The sequence below is a fragment of the Rhineura floridana genome, chromosome 22 (genome assembly GCF_030035675.1).
Source record: "Rhineura floridana isolate rRhiFlo1 chromosome 22, rRhiFlo1.hap2, whole genome shotgun sequence".
Taxonomy (NCBI): Eukaryota; Metazoa; Chordata; class Lepidosauria; order Squamata; family Rhineuridae; genus Rhineura; species Rhineura floridana.
In genome coordinates, this window is record NC_084501.1 from 8934387 (window position 1) to 8953313 (window position 18927).

At 43.9% G+C, this 18927-nt stretch overlaps 1 protein-coding gene across 5 annotated transcripts in view; it reads right to left on the reverse strand.

Annotated features, from left to right (window-relative positions):
• CADM3 (cell adhesion molecule 3) overlaps window positions 1–18927 on the reverse strand; it is a 140016-nt gene that overhangs the window by 65203 nt on the left and 55886 nt on the right. The gene's annotated exons all lie outside the window — the stretch shown is intronic.

Here is an 18927-nt window from a genome sequence, read left to right on the forward strand (position 1 = left end):
TTAGATTCTCCCCCCGGCACAGATTTGGATGGATTTCTAGCTAAATTATAGTCATTATGTAGAACTCCTACAATCGCATTGACTTGAAAAAGAGCGATGTTGCATTGTTAATTAAATTGACTAATTTTATAGAAGTTGCTCAAGGAACAAACTATTTCATTCCCTCCCCCCCAAAAAAACCCCAAAACCACACTCTTTTGTGAACTTGTACTTTTGCAATACAAATATTTTTAAAATTTAGTAATTAGCTCTAAATTTGCACGCACACCTCAATACTAGAATACATAAATTATATTCAAATCTTTTTTCAGTCTCTTTTTTTCGGTCACATGCTAAGTGGTTACTTTACATTCCAACCAAGGAAAGTGTTAGCAGAGTAACTTGAACAAAGCAAATGAAGTCCAGAGAGAAAAGAAATCCTGATAATACTTAGGAGAGCTAGTATGGTGATGGTTAGGTTGTTGGACTATGACCTGGGAGACCAGGGTTCAAATCCCCACTCAGCCATGAAACTCATTGGGTGGGTGACCTCCGGCCACTTGTGATCTCTTAACCAAACCTACCTTACAGGATTGTTGTTGTGAGGATAAAATGGGGAGGGAAGAGCCCTGTACACCATCTTGAGCTTCTTGGAGGCAAGGTAGGATATAAATGTAAGAAATGAATAAAACTGAACAAGAAGAGTACATAATATGAGGAGAAATAAACAAAGGGAGTTTGTCTTTGTTAGATTCAGGCCTGGTATATAGCAAGAAGATATTTAACAACTAACCACATACAGGGGAAAACTCCCTCAGAACTACACAGCCAATCAGAGCATGGGTTATCTCAGCAAGGATCACACCATTCTGACTGGTTGCTAAGCAACACTTCTACCACCACTCTCTTGGTTAACTGCTTAACTGTAAACAGAATTAACTCTTAGGTTACTAACTGAATGATCCCTGCTGTTGTACTCCCAACGCAAAGAGGCTGCAGGACACAGAGAAAGACTTGGATATTTCTCCTAGAGTAGGAAATATCTTGCAATGGGAAGCACTGAAACATCAGATATTGAGAATCAGGCCAAACTGGGCTCGGCAGAGCCTAGGGGACTTTCCCAAGGCAGAAAGGCCAACAGTGTGCCCTTCTAAAGACAGAAGCATAACAATAGAGCCCTATTGGATCAGACCAAAGGCCCATGTAGTTCAGCATCCCGGGTTACTATAGAGAACAACCAGATGCCCCTGGAATGCCGACAAGCAGGGCATGAACCAACAACCCTCTCCCATCGTTTGCCTCCAGCATCTGGCCTTTAAATATGGTACACTGCCCTGAACATGGAGGCTCTATTTACTTACGAATGGCTAATGCCATTGACAGGCTTATTCCCTGCAAATTTATCCAAATCCCCTTTTATAGGTAGACACCCTCCAGCAATGGAGCTCCTGAATATTGGGGCAGGCCTGAAGAGGGCCCACGCGCAATTGCCCCAGCTGCAAGCAAGCAAAAATGTGAAAGCAGCCAGCCAGAACATGTCTCTCATGGAAAGCTCACAAGCAGCGCATAAAAGCGTGACGGTGACAGTCCTCCCCTGGTTACTCGACCCTGTCGTTTGGCATCCAGGAGGTAGCCTGCTCCTGTACACGAGGGTTCCACTAAGCCGTCATCCAGTCTTTGCTGTATTGTTTTCCAAAGTGCTGCTTTGATTGGAAAAAAGACCAAGCATATCGTTTGGTTTGTGTTGGTTTGCGTAATCCAGCAAAAGAGGGCAGGTTAGGCCAACAGAGAGAGCAAGCAGATCGGGGAAAGGCTGTGGCTCAGTGGTAGAGGATCTGCTTTGCGTGCAGAAGGTCCTAGGTTCAATCCCCAGCATCTCCAGGTAGGGCTGAGAGTGACTCCAGAAGATCTGCTGCCAGTGTGTGGCTATAGAACCTCTGCCAGCCGAAGGGCCGCGTTCCCCTCTAGGCAAAGGCTAGATGACATAGGTTGGCAGGGCCAGGGGCAAACGTGGCTGGGGCATTAAGTGTGCATTTTATTTATTTATTTATTTACTTAAAATATTTCTATCCCACCCTTCTACCCTACAACAGGGCACTCTGGGCGGCTGCAATAAAATCGGACATGTACATAATCAAATACACAATAAAAACACAAAACATTACAGTAAATTAAAATCCATAAGATACTATTAAAATACATAAAATGCATTATGCACATACATAAGCTCGGAGGCTGGCAACAAGGGAGAGGGCCTTCTCAGTGGTGGCCCCCAAATTATGGAATGATCCGTCTGATGAGATGCGCTTGGCGCCAACATTATCTTTTCGGCGCCAGGTCAAGACTTTCCTCTTCTCCCAGGCATTTTAGCATGCGTTTTTAAATTGTTTTAACTTTTTAAATTGTCTTTTAAATTCTTTTTAAAAGATGTGTTTTAAATTTGTATATTGGTTTTTAATGTTTTTGGTTGCTGTAAACCGCCCAGAGAGCTTTGGCTATGAGGCGGTATATAAATACAATAAATAAATAAGTACATAAAATGCATTATGCGTACACATACAAACATATATATATATATATGTATATATGCGCATTTACCTTTGTGCAGCAGGCTAGCTTCCACACACACACACACAAATCTCTCTCTCTCTCTCCTCTGTTCCAGGCATGTAAGACACGTGATCAGAGTTCAAGGACAATTCAAGCCAGGCAAACACTCACAAGGTGCGGCCTGGGGAAAGTTCCAAGGGCCAGACAAGACAGACCGGGAGGGCTGCATTCTGCCGTCATGCCCAAGGTTCCCCACCCCTAGTGTACAAAAAGCTGAGCTAGAAGGAACACAGGTTTGCTGCAGGATAGGGCAGCTTCTTCTGTCCGGTTTAAATCAGCCCCAACCATGAGGACTGGAATCTTCATTCATCTTTAGTGGAAGGGCCACGCCGAACCGTACAGCATATGGCTTGCATGTAAAAAGCCACAGGTTGAGTCCTGGGCATCTGCAGGTAGAGCAGGGAGTGCCTCCTGCCTGCATACTTGAAGAGCTGCTGCCAATCAGTGCAGACAACATGGAGCTTGACGGACCAATAGGTCTGACTCCGTATAAGGTAGCCTCCTTTGTTTCTGCTTCCTATGGGCCAAAATGGGCCAGATAAATGAGGGGGGTGATCAGGGAAAGAGGGAGTTGACAGGATCAGCCAAGAGGCGGATATTCTTCAGGCTGAAGAAGAGTGTTTTGTCGATTTTCTTCATCAACATTTCCCTCCACGTACGGAAGAATTTCCCTTTCTGGAACAACATTTCCCTCCAGACTCATGTTATGGTTGTCAGGACACATTTTATGCCATAATCACACACACACAAAAGTGCTTAAAATAAAATCCATACAGCTCTTAACATAGGTCAGTAACTAAGAACCGGTGGTGGCTGGCAGCTCCTTGCCAGTGGGGCAGTGCAATCCACTCTGGGTTTTAGTCCAAACTGTCAAGGAGCTGTCCAAAGTGCTTCAGCACTTCCGGGAAGGGTGATTCGCCTGTGCTGCCTCTGAGACAAGCTCTTGTCTTAGATGAAGTTTTTTCAGCTTTAATCAGTCAGAATGTTTTTTTTTTGACTGGTTAAGATTTTCTCCCGGTCAGGGACAAACGTGAGATTAACCATAAAGCCTGTTTTTGTTGGGAGGACTGGATTTCATTAATTTATGAGAGAAAGTTCAGCCAGTGAATGCCGGACGGACTTCCATCAAAGCTCTTGCTGATTAAGCGACACGTTTATCTTTTCTTTAAAGAAAAACGAACTAACAGGCAAGCATCCTTCTTTCCATTTTTTTTTTACTTGGCTTAAATTGTTGCACCAAAAAGAGATTTGTCAATGAATCAGCTATAAAGAACTGGGTGAGTTAAAAAATTTCTCTTTCACTCACGAAACTAAGGAGGAAAGAAATCGAAAAAAGCTTATCTTTGTTTTTATTGCAAAAAGCGGGCCTGGAAGTGCATTCTAAAGATATTAACGGAAGAGGGATTTTTATTTCGAGGAGGGAAAAAAAATAAATAAATTTGATTTATGAACTTTGGAGTATCATGTCTGGAACTATTTTTTTTTTGGTCTATTACATTTTGACGAATCTGCTTACTCACGACGCCACTAACTGTTTGAAGCTGGGAACTAAACTTGTTTTGTTTTCCTGAATATGTAAGAGATAAGACAGGCTGTATTGATGTCTGCAAGCCTGAAACATTAACCCAATTGTGGCTGAAATAATTTTTTGTTTTTGTGGTTTTAAGAATGACAACCTGGAAAGTGACTGAGACCATAGAAGAAATTATGTTTCAGAAAATAATGAGTGAGATTGAGATAATGAAACAAACCCTGAGACAGGGCAGACAGGAGATGAAAATTGAACTTAGCAAAATGATGCAGGAGTTTAAAAAAATAGGGGATTCTGTGAAAGAGGATTTTGATGGGATTAGAGATGAGAAAAGAAAAATTAAAGGGAAGATACAAGCCATGGAGACTGGAACAAATGAGGAATTGGAAAAAGATCTGGAGTTTACGGATGTTAGAAATAAAGTTTACTGTTTGGAATTCAACGTTGTCTCTGAAGAAACTAATGAAGATATTAGTGATAAAGTTATCAACGTCTTGGATAATTTCCTTGACTGGAATGATGTGATGGAGCTTGACATAGAAAAAATCTATGGAATTAATTACAAATATGTGACAATGGAAAAACTCTTAAGAGATGAGCCAGTGCATTTTGTAAAAAAGAAGAGCAGAGAAGTGACTTTACAACAATATTTCAGCAACATATTTAGAATTGATGGCAAGGACATATTTGTGAAGGGGGAAATTCCCATCAGACTCTTGTTATATGACTATGGCTATGACAGCAAGATCATCATGAGATACTGATAATGGATGAGTGGATACTGAAACCACTGGATTTAACAGGACTATTGAAGATGGAAGATGGAATTAATATTGATAATGGAAGAATGGTTATGGAAATTATTGGACCTAATAGATTCGACGAGATGGATTAATCGATATGTTTATTTGGATTATGGCTATGACAACAAGATTATTATGGGATACTGATAATGGAAGAATGGCTACTGAAATTACTGGATTTAACAGGATTATTGAAGATGGAAGATGGAATTAATATAGATAATGGAGGAATGGCTATGGAAATTACTGGACCTAACAGATTTGAATCAAGATGGATTAAGCGACATGTTTATTTGGAGAAAAATTGAAGGATATATCTCTCAAGGAATTGAAATCTCTTTTGGACTTTTTGTGGAAAGAATAAAGTAATGTTTATGAGATTTGATGATTAATTAAGATAACTACTGGAGGAAAGTGATTTTGTAATATAATTTTAGAGACAGGATTGTTATATATTGTAGACCTATGGTTGATCTGCGACAAATCGGAAGTCAACATTTTATTTTTTTGTATAATTGTTTTTGTTTTGTGTTGTTTTTTTGTTTTTGAAAATTTGAATAAAAATTAATAAAAAAAAAAGTGCTTCAGCACTCTGGGCAGTTCCTTGAAAGTTTGAGCAGGGCCGTGAAATCTGCCCTGGGTTTTAGCCCAACTTCCAAGCATGCTTCAGCACCTTCAACAAGTCCTTGAAAGCTTAGACTAAAACTTGGAGCGGATTCTACTGCCCCAATGACATAGAGCCACCAGCCACCACTCCCAGGAATTTTATCTACAGGATAACATTTTCCTTTGGCTTAGACGTTCTTGCTTAGCTATATCAAGTCAAACTTTATTTGTCCATTGAGTCCAGTATCATCTACTCTGATTGGCAGTGGCTCTCCAGAGACAGGGAAACGCCTTCCCCATCACCTGCTACCTGATCCAGGTTGCATCCACACCATACATTTAAAACTCATGTAAAGCACATGACTTTCCCCAACGAATCCTGGGAACTGTAGTTTGCTAAGGGTGCTGGGAGCTGCAGCTCTGTGAGGGATAAACTATAAGCATTTATATACCACTTAATCAATTAACATTTCATTAACATTAATAAATAAATTAACATGATCAAGCTAGCTAAATGTGAGCTGGATGAAACAACTATCAGGTGGATCCACAGTTGGCTATAGAATCATACTCAAAGAATGCTTATTAACGGTCCTTTCTCAAAGTAGGGGAAGGTAATGAGTGGGGTGTCGCAGAGCATAGTCCTGGGCCCAGTGCTCTTCAACATTTTTATTAATGACTTGGATAAGAAGGTGCAGGGAATGCTTATCAAATGTGCAGATGATACTAAATTGGGGGGCACAGCTAATACCTTGGAAGACAGAAACAAAATTCAAAGAGATCTTGATAGGCTGGAACATTGGGCTAAAAACAACAGAATGAAATTTAACAGGGGTAAGTGCAAAGTTCTACACCTAGGAAAAAGAAACCAAATGCACAGTTATAAGATGGGGGATATTTGGCTAAGCAATGCGACATGTGAGAAGGATCTTGGGATTGTTGTTGATCACAAACTAAATATGAGTCAACAGCGTGATGTGGATGCAAAAAAGGCAAATGCTATTTTAGGCTGCATTAACAGAACTATAGTTTCCAAATTGCATGAAGTATTGGTCCCCCTCTATTTGGTACTGGTTAGGCTTCATCTTGAGTACTGCATCCAGTTCTGGACACCACACTTTAAGAAGGATGCAGACAAACTGGAACAGGTTCAGAGGAGGGCAACGAGGATGATCAGGGGACTGGAAACAAAGCCCTATGAGGAGAGACTGAAAGAACTGGGCATGTTTAGCCTGGAGAAGAGAAGACTGTGGGAAGATATGATAGCTCTCTTCAAGTTCTTGAAAGGTTGCCACACAGAGGAGGGCCAGGATCTCTTCTCAATCATCCCAAAATGCAGGAGCCAGAATAATGGGCTCAAGTTACAGGAAGCCAGATTTCAGATGAACATCAGGAAAAACTTCCTAACTGTTAAGAGTACGACAATGGCCTAGGGAGGTGGTGGGCTCTCCAACCCTAGAGGCCTTCAAGAGGCAGCTGGACAGCCACCTGTCCGGGATGCTTTAATTTGGATTCCTCAACTAAGCAGGGGGCTGGACTTGATGGCCTTATAGGACCCTTCCAACTCTACGATCCTATGATTCTAAGCAGAATACGTAAAAACAAACTATACAGAACATGAAACAATGAAAGTTTATCATGAAACCAAACATTACTTTAAAATGCCTGCTGGAACAAGTCTTTGTCATGTGCCTGAAGTTCAACCAGGAGAATGCCTGTCTAATTTCAGTTGGGAGGGAGTCCACAGGCTTGGGCCCATTACACTGAACACGCGGCTTCTAGTTGCTGCGAGACGTGCATCTGAGCCATGGGGCAACCACCAACAGAAACTCCCCCAAAGGAGTGGCGGGTGGTGCCCATTGGGACTGGTGGGGCGGAAGGCAGGGAGCCCAACAGTAGGTGGAGCCAGAGACAATGACAGGTGGAGGCAGAGCCAATCACAGGCAGAGCCAACAGATTCTACTTTTGCCCCTAATGTCCTTCCTACTGAGTTCTACAAGAGCAACAATGACCAGGAGGAGGAAGCTGACAGTCAGTGCACCCACTAGATTGTTGCAAGTAAGATGGCAGGCAAATGGGGGGTGGGTTGGCGGAGAGCAGACTGAGGTTGATGGGGCAGTGCCCCACTTGCCAAAGAACTCACTGATTGAGCCGGGAATGATATAAGGGATCAGGTGGTCCCTAAGATATCCTGGACCCAAGTTGTTAGGGACTTTGTACATCTCTGTTGGGAGGGAATTCCAGAGGGTTGGGGCTGCTACACTGTACGCACAGCTTCTAGTCATTACAAAGCTGTGCATCTGAGCCAAATGCATGGTGCGGATGTGACCCCATTTAGCTGGGGATGCTGAGGACTGAGCCTGGAACTGTTTGTGTGCAAAGCTCTGCCTACAGTCCTTCCCCCAATAACAATAATTATTTTGCAAGGACGGAGGCCCTTTGCTTTCTTCCAGGGGCAGCCAAGCGGGTGCCCTCCGTATGTTGTCGGGCACCAACTCCTATCAGCCCTGGCCAGCATCTACTTATTTAATTTAAGAAAATGTATATGCCACCAGATTGTGAGAAACCTCTAAGCAGTTTACCCGAAAAACTTTAAAAGAGTCAATAAAAATAAGTAACTAAAACCCTTTTTTTAAAAAAAAACAACAACTACCACCATATAAAAACAGCAACAGTCTAAAAAGAGATTCAAGCACATCAGCATCTATGTGTCTGGAAAGGCTTGCCCAACTAAGCAAACAAAATTAAGCAGCATGGCCAACTGTCAGGGATGGCAACCCTTGCCTCAATCTCTCGTGTGTGGAGGCTCTCTGGGCACTCTGCACCTGCTCTGGGGTAGTTTTATCTATGCTTCCTTTGCATGTTGCTGTCTGAAGTTCTGGCATGGAGAACCGATGCTGGAGCGCACTGTATGTTCCGGCCACTCTTATGCATCTGCGAGGGAAGTAGCCCTCAGCTTTTGGAACCAGTACGAAAAAATACAAAAGGAGGAAATACAGCCAGTTTGAAACAGGCCAAAGGAACCTGTTACCTGCCTGTTCTTTCCTAAGACGGAGAGGCCTGGAGGGCCCAAAGTATAACGAAGGAAACTTATAGTACATGTTGCTTTCTTGATCAATATAAAGTCTTTATGGAACTCTACAGGAATGCATTATAATATACCTAACAACATGTGCGGGTTTACATTTTCCTGTATTTTATTACACCGGTACATTATAAAGGTGTTCCCTTTTTCTATAAAAAATCGTAAAATTGTCTGCCTGCTCTGACTTTAACTAATTTAACCCATTTTATCATATTTACTATGCTGCACACTCTGATTATTCAGTGTTTATTTTTGTTTATGTATTATTAAATTTATATCCCACCCTTCCTCCCAAAGGGAGCCCAGGGCAGCAAACAACAAGCAACAAAACATATTTTAAAACTTCTTTAAACAGTTCCAGTACAGATGAAGATGCAGACTGGGATAAGGTATTATTCACTAATAGGCAAGAAAACCCCTTGCAGTTTAAGAACATACCTTTAGCCAACAGATATTTCTATCCAACTTTTAAAAGCAGGAAAATTGGGCAGCTATAGAGAATGCACCATCGGAGCAGGAGACCTGACCTCCTCTCTGAGATATTTTACTGCCCTACAAATTTGTAAAAATGCAAACACAGTTTGGGGTGGTTTCTCATAGTCCAATCCACTTCCTGTGTAGCTTGGAAGAATTTGGTAACATGTGCCTCCGAATATATGGTGAGTGATGGCAACACCTGCCATCAGCCCAAATAACAGAAACAAGATATGTGCTGTGCTGAACTTGTTTTAGCAGGCAGGAAGCAACAATATTAAGACAGTTTATAGAGTTCAGATAGTAACTTCAAATATGTTTGATTTGATTTGCAATTTTAGTGAAGTTTCCTATAGTAAATCATTTATTTTTGCTTCTGTTTCTGTGAATATGTGAAGTACAGCAACACTTTGCATAATTTACACTAAAAAAAACCCCTCCAAAACCAATTGTGGATAATGGCACTGACTGTTCTGCAGAATAGTCTCCAGTGGACATGAGGAATGTCTCAGTTTGCACAAGGTAAAACAGAGGGAGGTGAAATATATTCTAGCAAATTTCTAGGTGTGCCCTATGTTTTTAATTGACCATGTCCACCCTTCCTTAAGTGGAGTGATTTAAGCACAGCATGTTGAACACATGCATCTTAGGCAGGCCAAGTTTGTTTTTTCCAACAGCTAGATTCGTTGCTTAAGTAGCAACATATTGTAATCTGTCTAATTTTACATCAAACTACAGTTTCAGAATCAACTGTTAATGCACCCAAAATAGAAACAGAATGTAACCTCCAGTTTGAAACACAAAAGGGTGTACTCACCATCATGACATTGACCAATAAAAAGACTTTGAAATTAATAAAAAATAAATTTGACACAGATTTCGAGGATGAATAATGAGTGAAACATAATTTTCTAAGTTAGGTTCTCTGTAGAAATAGTAGTAACACAGGAAACAATGAAAAGAAGAACATTAAAAACATACAAAAATGTAATTCTCCATCTTTGGAGATGCAGTCCTGATTGCAGGTGTTGCCACCACTCATCATATGTTCAGAGGCACATGGTTACGAAAATTCTTCCAAGCTACACAGGAAGTGGATTGGACTGTGAAAAATTTCCCTGCTTTTTAAAGTTGGATAGAAATATCTGTTAGCTATATGTATGTTCTTAAGCAGCAAGGGTTTTTTTGCCTGTCAGTGAATCTACTTAAAAGGCTTGTTGAAAGAGGCATGTCTTCAGTTGGCGCCAAAGACACAACAGAGTCAGTGCCTGTCTAAGATTTAAGGGGAGGGAATGAAGGGGTCCTTATTTTTTCCCCCAATTATGACATAAGGTTACACAAGCAGCAATTAATAAATTGATAGCCAGTTCTTTATCATCTGTTAGAACATCATCTTCAGTATATCCAAAAAGTATAGCCAATGGATCAATTGGAAGAGTATACCCTGAGATTTTATTTTTCAAAGTCTTCAAATGATTTAAGGTTCTTAAATCAGTGCCCAAACTGCCTCCCTATATAATGTGGACACTCCTCTTTATTGGTGTTGTTGTTCGTGTTAGCATTTAGCCACTTTCCTCACAAATGCAACCCAAAGTGACTTAAATCAGTAACAAAACACTAAAACCAATTGTAATAAACCAACAACAACAACAACAACAACACCCTAATAACATATCAGTACAGATAAAATACAGGTCTTACAAACCTGCCACACTAAAACAGGCCACTGATACCTGAAGCCTTTCAGATTAAGGATCAAGAGTAAAAAGGAAGGATTTTGCCTGGCACCTAAAAATAGATAATAATGGCACCGGGCTTACCTCCCTGGAAAGAGCATTCCACAAGCGGGGAGCCACCACTAAGGAGGCCCATTGTCATGTTGCCACCCTCCCCACCTCCCTCAGAAGGGGGCACACGAAAGTACTTGAGGTATTAGCGGTACTTGGGGTACTGGTGTTCTGAGCCACCTACGGCTTTATAGGCCAAAACCAGCACTTGAAATTGAGCTTGGAAACGAACTGAAAATTGTTCATGCTGACTGCACCTTTAAAAAATACATCTGTTAAATCAACGACAAGTCCTTACAGCATTACAGAATTTATCAAAACTATATGCCTTGTCGGAAACAGAACACAAGCCTTCATTCTGACTGTCAATCATTTCCAGGAGTCTCTCCCCTTCCTCTCGCCGCCCAACACACACACACACACACACACACACACACACACACACACATCTATTAACTGTCTCTGTTTGGGCAAATTAATTCATTAACTAATCGCTATAAATATTACACCCTCTTGCTATAGGTGATGCTTTCTGAGATGAGTTTTCTTTGACTAATTAATACAGACAAATCCTGCAAGCCTTTAGGGGGAGTCTTAAATCAAGACAGTGCGATCCGCTCTGCAAGGCCCCCCTCGGAGGGGTCAGCTCCCAATCACATCCAAGTAACAATCCACATTTTTAAAACACTGTGATTAAACCAACAGCTCAGTCGTTCCTACTCCAAGCCTTCCGGACCCACAATTAATGCCTTAATTACAATTCAGCTGAATCCTACTTCTTTGGAACGTAGGACGCTGCCTTACACTGAGTCAGACCACTGGTCCATCTAGCTCAGTGCTGTCTACACTGACTGGCAGTCGCTCTCCAGGGTTTCAGACAGCAAGTCTTTCCCAGCCCTACCTGGAGATTCCGGGATTGAACCTGGGACCTTCTGCATGAAAGACAGACGCTCTACTGCTGAGCTATGGCCCTCCCCCTGCCAGCAATTACATTTAGCATGTGCTTCAGCAGAGGTGGAGAATCTGTGGCCTTGCAGCTCCTGCTGGGCTCCAGCTCCCATCAGCCCCAGCCAGCATGGCTCAGGGATGATGGGAGTTATAGTCCAGCAGCAGCTGGAAGCCCACAGGGTTCCTCATCCCTACCTTAGGATGTTGAAAGTACTTCCCATACATTTTCTTGTAATCTTTACAACAACCTGTGAAGTGGGACATAGGGCTGAGCTGAAATCCCGTTATGACATTTTGTTATGACAATGTTTGTTATGACATTTAAAACACCCAGCAAATCAGAATCAGGATGAGGGACACATCATCATCATCATCATCATCATTAGTTTGGCACTTGTTACCCAAAGGTCTCCAGGTGACTTATGACACTGTTAAAAGCACAAATAAATATATCATACAATACTATGAAAACTAAACAATAAAACAACCACACACACACTCCATAAAGCCACAGGAAGCTCTGGCAGCAGACTAATCACAAACAGTATCACCTTACTCTGTCAAAAGTCTGGAAAGACAGAGAAGTTTTAACCTGGAGCCAAAAAGATGTCAATGAAGGCGCCAGGCAGGCCAGCCTGGGAAGCGCATTCCACAGTTGGGAGCCACAACTGAGAAGGCCCTCCCCCCCCCACGAGCCTCCCTCAGAGAATGCTAATTCTGCCCAGCACTTTTTCATCCCAGTGGGTGACCAGATGCTCACAGGAAACCCACGAACACCACATGGGCACAACAGTCATCTCCCACTCACCATCCCCAGCAACTGGTATTCAGAGGCATACTGGCATATATATTCTCCCCCCTCCCCATTTTATCCTCCCAACAACCCAAACAAGAGATGGATCGATTCCACAAAGGAAGTCACAGACCTGAACTTACAAGATCTGAACAGGGTTGTTCACGACAGATGCTCTTGGAGGTCACTGATTCATATGGTCACCATAAGTCGTGATCGACTTGAAGGCACATAACAACAAAATATGCAGTGTGAATAGGGCCTTGGATGGAGTTAAAAGAGGATTAGGTAAATGCATGAAGGAGAAAACTATCAATGACAACTAGCCCCGATGGCTATGATCCACTTCTACTGCCGGAGGCAGTATGTCTCCGAATACCAGTTGCTGGGAATCACATGTGGGGAGAGTTGCTGTTGTGCTCAGGTCCTGCTTGGGGGCTTCCCATGGGGGACCACTGTGAGAACAGCATGTTGGACTAGGTGGGCCTTGGGCCTGAGGCAGCACCCAGGCTCTCCGTCTGTTCCTCCCAGCGCCAATTCTAAACGGGTGTGTGTCTGTAAAATTATGACCCTGTCAGTGGAGGCTGGTCCATTAGGGTGCATGGGGCACTGCCCCACCAACCTCAGTCTGCCCTCAGCCAGCCTGCACCTGCCTGCCTCCTTATGACCAGTCCAAAGGCGGCCCTGGCTGTCATCTTCTTCCTTCGCCTCAGTGTTGCCCTTGCAGCACTCAGAATTAGTCGGCTCTGCCTGCCATTGGCTCTTGCTCCACCTATCAATGGCACTGGCTCCACCTACTGTTGGGCTTCCTGCTTTCCGCCCCACCAACGGGCACCAGCCCCTGCTCAAGCCTGCCTCAGACATAGAAATGACAGCACTGCCTTTTAGATTCCAGCATTATTCAGAATAGCAACTGTGTGAATAAGAGGGGGGGGGAGCAATGCAAATTCCATTCCTCGAATCTGAAATAATAATAATAATAATGGGGGGGGGACCATCAAAAAAATGTCATTTGCTTCAGCATTGCTCAGAAAGCCCATTATTGAAATAGTAAATAATATGATTGTCTGGGTGTTTCTCCAGACACTTAATCTACCCTGCTGTTATTCCACGAACGCATCCCTATTTGCCAATTAGCTGCTGCTGCTTCATTCTGAGATGGCATGACGGGCGCAGAGCACGGTGCAGCCCTAGATAAGGGCAGTCTGGCCATTTACATAATGGCATTGTAATATTTCCTTCTCTGTTCTCTGTCATCTCCCCCACCCCGCTCACCCTTATGAATCTAAATGTTACATTTGCTTTCCTTTCAAAAAACCAACCTCATACTCAGCTGATTTCTCCACTTTGGTTGAAAGGCGCAAGATCATCTTGGGGAGCACGGAGATAAAGAGCTGGGGGGGTTATTGAACTCCCTAGGGAGTCTCTCGTTTGATGCCTAGCATAGCCGCCAGATTCAAAGGTCTCCAAGTAGGACTAGCTCCCAGGGTTGGCATCATCGGGCAATTGCCAAGGCCCATGCCTGGGTAGGGGGCCCCCTGCCAAACCCTGATTTGATTTGATTTTAATATTTCTACCTCGCTTTTCAGCCAAAAGGCCCTCAAGACAGCTTACAAAGAGCACCAATACAATGATACACCAATAAACATCAACAATACATCAATAGATCAGTAATACATCAGTAAAACAATAAAAACCATACAATTTGCAATACATTTCAAGGTTGTCACAAACTACCTCCCCCCTCACTTTGGCAAAATAGGTATTATTGGGCTACTTTGCAAGGCTAGCCACACTCTCTCAGTCATAGTTCTATCCCCTGCAATATAAATGTAATAATTTATGAATTTTATTTGCATTGGCATTAACAGAATCATTTTAAAATGTTTACATTAGAAGAAAATTACACGTTACACTCCTGTATTTATTGCTACATTTTGTTTTTGAACTGACACACTACTCCCAGCCGCAGCTACACTAAAGTCCTGGATGCCTGAATTGTTTTCTGTGGGACAGCAATCATTTCTCCACCAGGGAAGACCAGCAGAAAAGTGCCACGGATGCCAGCACTAAATGGCTTCTACGGGCAGCAGAGAGACAGAGAGAGAGAGGGGTGTGTGCTGGTACTCTTTACCGGTAAGTACCGTCACACACAAAAAAATAATGCCCCACCCACCTGTCAAAGTTGGCCTACTGAGGTATTGGGGGAGAGATAATGATCTGCCCCATCAGGCCAAAAAGGTTTCCCACCCCTGCTAGAGAGCGATGCTATCCTGTTGGCACTAACTTACGACAGGGGCCTTTCAATGTTGGCTCCCTGTTTGTGGAATGCCCTCCCCAGAGAGGTGTCTCTGTCTCCATCACTACTAATTTTCAGGAGGAATTTGAAAACATTCCTCTTTACCCAGGTGTTTGATGGCGGAAGGGGACTTGTTCCTGGCAACCTGGAGATGAAAGAATGTTTTTAAGCTGTGTTCTAGAATATGTTTTACTGTGTTTAAGAGCGGTTTAGAGCGTAGCTGCGCTTTGAAGGGGTTTTGACTGTTTTTGATGTGGTTTTCTTTGTCTTGCTGAACTTTGTCTTGTTGAACTGTTTTGTTTATGTTTGCCACCCTGGGCTCCTTCAGGAGGAAGGGTGGGATATAAATTCAATACATTTCCCAAGTATATCTTTGACCCAAAATCTCATCACCTCCTTGGCTTTTCAATCTACAGGAAGGACACACTATTGCAGTGGGTAAATTAACATGGCATACTGATGTGAGAATGGAGCCTTCAACCATGTGGAATGGAGAGAGGCCATCAGCATGGGGGCTGGTTATCAGCCCATCCCTATTTCCATGAGTGAAATAAGGAAATGTTCTCCTACTAATGGCCCAACTTCTCCACCAATCACCTGGCTTACGTGCTATTTTTGGTGATCACTGTGAGGAGGGTGCCCTCACCCACCCATCTCACCTTCCACCTCCAGTTATGTGCTCCTGGCTCGTCAGTGGAAAACACAGCCTCAAAAGAGCTCCAGTGTTGATTTGCAGTCTTTACTAGACATCTTCAACTCCTGCCAACACAGAGACATGCACATGCACAGGCTGATGTTATGATTCCCCCCTTTTGTCTTTTCGTTGATAGCCCTGCAGCCGGCTTGCTGCCGATATGACAGCTCCCACATCCCAGCCAATTTGAATTAATTATAAGCTTTGGGCCTCTGACAGGTGCCGCAGCGAAAGCTGCGTGCAGAATCTCAGAGTGCCCATGTCTATCTCCTTCCCTTTCATCTTCTTCTGGGTTTGTCAACAAAAGAGGCAGCATTCTTACCATCCCAAAGCAGAGTCCTGAAAAGATCCCGTGTTTATTAATTTCTCAAGAGTCCTGCTGAGAGGCAATCTGGCTGCACAGAGTTGGAGGGGGGTTGGTGGTGGCAATGGAGAGGAATGAACTTGAAGCCCAGATTATTAGCTGTATCCAACGCTAGCCCTACTCAGAGCGGACCCATAGAACTTAACGGGCATGTCTAACTTTAGTCTCATTCATGTCAATGCAGTGGGACACGGGTGGCTCCAATGTCAGCGGGGGAAGGGAATACACTCTGGGTTTTAGTCTGATGTTTCAAGGTGCTGAACCTATTTAGCACCTTGGACAGCTCCTTGAGACATTGGACTAAAACTGGGAGTGGTTTCACTGCCCCACTGGCATCGGCGCCAGCAGTCTCCAGTGGTTCAGTGGGTCTTAAATGACTACCCAGCCTCACTGGAAGCTAACAGAGAAAAAGGAAGCGAGGACCCAGGAGAACCTGCACCATCCCTTGAGCTGTTGTGGGAGGGAGGCGGTGCTACAGACCTGTATACAAAGCAGGGATGCAGTAACTTTTTCAGCCTGAGGGCCGCATTCCCTTCTGGGCAACCTCTCAGGGGCTGCGTGTCAAGGCAGGAGAAGCAAATGATCCACATTTTACCTTTGTGCAGTAGGCTAGTTCCTACACACTCAGCCTCTCAGTCCTCCTTTCAAGGGCACATCCCTCCCAGGCAAAAACCCTCAGGGTGGGAAGCAGGAGCCACAGAGGGGTGTGGCCTGGGGAGGTTTCTGAGGGCCAGATAGGGAGGCCTGGAGAGCTGCATTTGGACCCTGGGTTTGAAGTTCTCCACCCCTAATATAAAGGCTCTCTGTGGTTGGATTAGCACATGCAGTGGAATGGACAACAGGTGACCAAATGGATTGTACCACTTCAAAGTGCTGGGGACACATACTACATATTAATAGCAAATTCATTCTCCGAGTGTCAACCCTTCCATAGCCAAAATGGCGCCAAGCATGCCCAGGAGAGAGGCACTGGCAGACAGGGGGGGAAACCTCAAGGCTTGCAGAAGTCCTTTAAATATATATATATATATATATTGTAATTGGTGAAGACCCAATAGCAGCTCAGGGAGAGCTGAGCATGCTCAGTGGGCATGGAACGTCGATTGACTTTGGGGTGTGTGTGTAAAACCACAGGGAGATGGAATAGAATAGGCAGGAAGAGGGCATAGCTGGCAGACTGGAATCCTGAAAAGGAGTGCACACTACGCTGCCACATATTGTTGCAGCTGCAGCTCGTTTCTTAATCATCTCAACACATTAGAAAGAACCTCCCTGGGAGTAGAAAATTAGCATAGCAAGGAATGGATTGGGGAAATCACATTTTAAAAAATATTGCCCAATTACTGCTACTATTACTATTACTGTTACTATTACTATTATTACTATTATTGGAAGCTGCCTTACACTGAGTCAAACCAGTATTGTCTACACTGACTGGCAGCAGCTAGATGGACCAATAGTCTCACCCGGTAGAAGGAACCTCCTATGTTCTCAAATAAGACACACAGCCTTCTTCTCCACCTTCCCAATCCTCCCCTCATGTTCCTTTGTCACACATTTTGGGCTTCTGCTCCACTGCCCTCAGAGTGAAGCAAATCCACAATGACTCACAGCCTGAGGGGGTGGCAGCTTCCAATGCCAGCCAGATATGTAACAACATAAGGGCCCTGCCAGATCAGACCAAAAATCCTATTTAGTCCAGCATCCCGTTTCCTACAGCAGCTAATCAGATGCCACCTCGAAGCCCACAGGCAGGGCGTGAAAGTAACTGCCCTCAGCATCCGGGCCTGCGGAGTGGAAGGGCAAGTATACTCTGGCCTCCGCTAAGGGCCACTGGGAGGCTACACCCTTTGTCTCCCAGGAAGGACATCATGGCAAGGAAGAGGCCCTATCCACCAGCCAAAAAAGGAGCAGCTACAGGGAGCTTCTCCATTCTCTGCCAGAAAGGACACTCATCTTCAACGGCCGGTGCCGGTTGCCCCGGGATTTCAGAAGCAGGGAGAGCACTCCATCAGCCAGAGGGCTAAAGACCAATAGGAGGCACAACCTCCTGCCCTCCCAGGAAGAACATCAAGGGAGAGATCAGCCTGGCCCCATCCATCGGCCCAAGGAAGATCAGCCTGGACTGAACTGGGCATAAATGCTCATCATAGCTCATCACTTCATGCTGGCCTTGAAAAACAAATATCTCTACTTTACCTTTTCCCTCCAATGCCTCTCCCTTGGGTGTCTTGTCTTTTTTGTTGCAAGCTTGACTGCCATCCCCCCCCTCTTTCACACACATACACACTTTTTATTGATGTAAACCACTTCGGGAGACAATCATCGTCTGAGCAGTAGAATCAAAATACAGGGAATCAGTCAAATACAGTGGTAGACTGCATCTAAATGTGGCAGTTCCATTTGCCTACCAGGGCTGCCAGCAGCTGATCTACCTGTCCACAATGAATTCTTCAGGCCCTTTATAAGAAACCTAAGAGGAAGAGCTTTATTGGATCAGGTTGAGGGTTCAGTGAGCCCAACCTTCTGTTTCCAACAATGGAGAGCAGGGGGATGGGAAAACCGGTGGCCCTCCAGATGTTGTTGGACTCCCAGCTCTCCCATCAGCTACAGCCAGCACATCCAATGGTTAGAGATGATGGCAACTGACCATCAAAGCCATGTTACTCATGAGGTGACCAAAAGCCTCTCTTCTAAAAAGAGCCAAGGCAGATGGATTTGAACCAAAGAGCTCCTTTTATCTCAGTATTTTGCTTTGACCATTGGTCCTCCGCTATTCTCTTCCATGCTTAATAAGTGTTCTATAATTGGACAGTCGGGTCTGCGTGCATCCTAAAAGGATACTGAATTCCTTCAACAAGGCCACTGCCTTTATGCATCCAGCCTGCCAAACGTTCACGTGAAACTTAGCATTCCAAGCCGAAGAAGAACTGCTGGGGTCAACAGTGTTCAAT